This window comes from Elephas maximus, chromosome 2 (genome assembly GCF_024166365.1).
Source record: "Elephas maximus indicus isolate mEleMax1 chromosome 2, mEleMax1 primary haplotype, whole genome shotgun sequence".
NCBI lineage: Eukaryota > Metazoa > Chordata > Mammalia > Proboscidea > Elephantidae > Elephas > Elephas maximus.
Genome location: NC_064820.1, coordinates 176,937,680 through 176,942,525, shown reverse-complemented (window position 1 = coordinate 176,942,525; position 4,846 = coordinate 176,937,680).

Here is a 4,846-nt window from a genome sequence, read left to right as displayed (position 1 = left end):
AGCTCTTAACCACTGTGCCACGAGGACTCCATCCTGAATATTAAAACCAAAACCAAACCCACTGTGGTTCAGTTGATTCCAACTCATAGCACCCCTATAGGACAGAGTAGAACTACCTCATAGGATTTCTAAAGAGAGGGTGGCTGTGCTGCCAGGGCTCCCCTTAAAGATTATGGAGAAGAAAATTCTATGGGCACAGTTCTGCTCAGTCACATGTGGTCACTATGAGTTGGAATTGACTTAATGGCACCCACTGAAAACAACCCACATAAACAAAAGCTCTTTGGGGTCCTCAATAATTTTTAAGAATGTAAAGGGGTCTTGAGAAAGAGATGGAGCTGTTGTCCTATACATTCATTCGGTAAATGTTTATTGAACATTTATTAGACCCTGGACACTCTGCTGGGGATACAGAATTCAAATACAGTGTCCACCCTCAAGGAAGTCAGACAGGTAACTAGCAGTGACAACAAAACATTAAATAAACCCGTAAAACAAATCTGTTGCCATTGAGTCAATTCCTACTCATAGCGACCCTATAGGACGGAGTAGAACTGCCCCACAGGGTTTCCAAGGAGCAGCTGATGGATTCGAACTGCTGACCTTTTGGTTAGCAGCCGAGTTCTTAATCACTGTGCCACCAGAGGCCCTTCAATAGAACAGGAACCTCAAAAATGGCAGTATCTAGGTCTCTTATGACCGGTAAGAGGCCCTGTTAATTAAATTCAGGTGTAATGCAAAAACTGAATTTTGGAGCTAAATGAATAAATACTTGAGTTACAATGTCAGCTTTCCTAGTTTACTAGCCTTCCAACTTTGGACAGTAATTCCACTAGCTAAAATTTATTGACTATGTGCTTACTATATGCTAGACACTGGGAAAAATGCCTTAGGTGGATTATTTTGATTATTTGAGTTCTAATTCTGACTCTGCCAGTTGACTAGCTGTGTGACATTGGGGCAAGTTACTTAACGTTTTTAAACTTTAATATAGAAATTTACGTCATATGTAAAAATTGAAATGGATGAAAATAGTACCTACCACATAACATTGTTGGGAGAGTGAAAAGGCCAAAGAGTACAAATTTTGGCATATAGTGTGTCATGGATTGAATTATGTCCCCCCCAAAAATGTGTGTATTAACTTGATTAGGCCATGATTCCCAGTATTCTGTGATTGTCCTCTACTTTGTGATTGTAATTTTATGTTAAAGAGGATTAGGGTGGGATTGTAACACCCTTACCAGGTCACATCACCGATCCAATATAAAAGGAGTTTCCCTGGGGTGTGGCCTGTACCACCTTTTATCTTTCAAGAGATAAAAGGAAAAGGAAGTAAGCAGAGAGTTGGGGACCTCATACCACCAAGAAAGGAGCACCGGGAGAAGAGCGTATACTTAGACCTGGGGTTCCTGCACGGAGAAGCTTCTAGTCCAGGGGAAGACTGACACGAAAGACCTTCTTCCAGAGCCCACAGAGAGAAAAAGCCTTCCCCTGGAGCTGATGTCCTGAATTTGGACTTCTAGCTAACTTTACTGTGAGAAAATAAACTTCTCTTTGTTAAAGCCATCCACTTGTGATGTTTCTGTTATAGCAGCACTAGATGACTAAGACATAGGTTTAATATTAGCAATAATATGTTACAGGCCTTGTGCCAATATTTGGGAACCAAACCAAAAACCAAACCTGTTGCCGTCAAGTCAATTCAGACTCATAGTGGCCCTATAGGACAGAACAGAACTGCTCCATAGAGTTTCCAAGGAGCACCTGGTGGATTTGAACTGCTGACCTTTTGCTTAGCAACCATAGCACTTAATTGCTATGCCACCAGGGTTTCCGTAGTTGGGAACAGGAAGCCTAATAAACATAATCTCTGCCCTCCCCTACCCCCCAGGAGTTTACAGTCTGGTGGGAAAGGAAGGGAAGGGAAGAACAAAGGTGCTCCTGAGCCCAAAGGAAGATGAAATCCACTCTGCTTTTTATACCAAAGGGAACGAAAATTCAATTTGCCCAGCTTGGTAGGTCTTCACTAAATAGTCTGTTTGAGCTAGGGTGTTGAAAGATGAAACAAAACAAACAAATAAAAAACCCAATCCAGTTGCTGTGTAGTCGATTTCACTTCACAATAACCCCATGCGTTGCAGAGTAGAACTGTGTTCCATAGGCTTTTCAAGGCTGTGACCTTTCTAAAGTAGATTGCCAGGCCTTCTAAGGTACCTCTGGGTGGGTTTGAACGGCCAGCCTTTACAGTTAGTAGGCACCGTTTGCACTACCATAGCTCTACCTTGAAAGATGAATAAGAGTTCATTAAAAGAAAATAAAGAAGAGGCGGAAGGATATCATGCAATCAGGGACATGAAAAGGGGCGTTTTGGGAATAAGGGGGGTGTTGCTGAAGAACCCTGGTGGCATAGTGGTTAAGTGCTATGGCTGCTAACCAAGAGTTTGGCAGTTCAAATCTGCCAGGCGCTCCTTGGAAACTCTATGGGACAGCTCTGCTCTGTCCTATGGGGCCACTGTGAGTTGGAATTGACATGATGGCAGTGGGTTTTTGTTTTGTTTTTTTTGCTGAAGTGTAGAGCACAGAAACACAGAAGCAAGAAAGACATTTTTACTAATGGGAGCCCACCAGTCAGTTCCTGGAACCATAGAGGTTTTATCTCTTACTACACTCTTCAAAAGGAAAACAAATGTTTTTCATCTAGAGGGCAGTTCTGTTGTTATTTTCAGAAGGCAGAGACCATGTTCTTCTTGTTTACAATTGTAAGGGCTTGACAAACATTCTGTTATCACATGGATGAATGATCCTCTTCCAGGAATTTATGATCAACACACAGAGTGTAATGGATTGAATTGTGTTCCCCCAAAATATGTGTGACTTGGTTAGGCTATGATTCCCCATATTGTGTGGTTGTCCTCCATTTTGTGACTTATGTAATTTTCCTATGTGTTGTAAATCCTAATCTCTGCCTGTGGTTAGTGAGGCAAGATTATATTATGTTAAAGAGGATTAGGGTGGGATGTAACACCCTTACTCAGGTCACATCCCTGATCCAATGTAAAGGGAGTTTCCCTGGGATGTGGCCTGCATCACCTTTTACCTTACAAGAGAAAAGGAAAGGGAAACAGCAGAGAGTGGGGGACCTTAAACCACCAAGAAACCAGGGCAGGGAGCAGAGTACATTCTTTGGACCTGGGGTTCCTGCGTGAGAAGCTCCTAGTCCAGAGAAAGATTGAAAACAAGGACCTTCCTCCAGAACCAACAGAGAAAGCCTTCCCCTGGAGCTGACACCCTGAATTTGGACTTCTAGCCTACTAGACTGTGAGAGAATAAACTGTTGAAGCCATCTACTTGTGGTATTTCTGTTATAGCAGCACTAGATAACTAAGACACAGGGTAACTCAGCTCTCTGATGAGTTGAGAAGATAGATTTTGAGACTTCTGGAATTACCTCATAGGGTTGTTGTAAGAATTAAATGATGTCATGTCTTAGGACAGAATCCAAAACACAGAGAGTGAAGTGCTCAAGACAGAAAAAAAACCTTAATGTTAAATAGCACTGAGCATAGTAAGGATTCAATAAATGTTTGCTGTTATTGTTATCATTATTGTTATTAATGAAGATCTCACAAATATTACCACTCTTATGATAAATTATTTATAGTGATAGTAATTTTATTAATTATTACTAACGATTATTAATAGTGGTGGTATTTGTGAAGCCTTCATTGAGCCCCAGACAGGGAACTAAGCATCTAAGTTTGCTGAAAAAATCAATGTTGAACAGGAATGAATAAATAATGAATGAATGAAACGTTCATGCTAGGCCCTGTGACAGTTAAAGCAATAAATCAGGAGAGTAGCTTCTCTTTGTTTTCCTTTCTGAAGGAGCAGCTGGGTGGTTTCATAATGGCACATGCCCATCTCTCAGTCAGCAAGGAGTTGCCCAATTAGTCTGTGACCAGCTCTGTGCTGGAAGGGGAGGAGGGAGGTGAGTGCATCTCAGCTGTGGCTGGGACTCATGGAGGATGCAATAGGAGTCTCATCCTCAAAGAGGGGCGTTGGGGATTCGGTGGTGGAATTTCCAACTTCTATGTGTGAGACCCAGGTTGGATTTCTGGCCAATACATCTCATGCACAGCCACCACCTGTCTGTCAGTGGAGGCTTACACGTTGCTAGGATTCTGAATAAGTTTCAGGGAAGCTTCAAGACTCAGACAGACTAAGAAGAAAGGCCTGGAGATCTACTTCCGAAAATCAGCCTATGAAAACCCTATGGATCACAAAGGTCTGATCCGCAACTGATCTTGGGGATGACACAGGAGCAGGCAATGTCTTGTGCATGGGGTTGCCAGACAGCAGCTGACAACAACATTCTCAAGGAAGGGGGTCACCTTAGTCCTTTGGATTACTGCTATGCCCACTGGATTGCTATCCAGTATGCTGGTTAAGGAAGGAGCGCTTGTGGTACAGTGGTTAAGCACTCAGTTGTTAACTGAAAGGCTGGCTGTTTGAATCCACCAGTAGCTCCGCAGGAGAAAGATGAGGCAGTCTGTTTCCTAAAGATTATAGCCTTGGTAACCCTTTGGGGCAGTACTACACTGTCCTATAGGGCTGCTATGAGTCAGAATCAACTTGATGGCAATGAGCTTGGTTTAGATGGTGGTTAAGAGTGTAGGTCCTGGTTTGAATCCCCACTGCTCCTCTTAGCAGCTTTGTGATCTTGGACAAAACACTGAACCTTGATAACATACGTAAAGATGTAATAGCAATATCTACCTCTAAGGTTTCATGAGGATTAAATGAGATAACAAACCTAGAGTACTTAGTACAGACCCTGGCACAT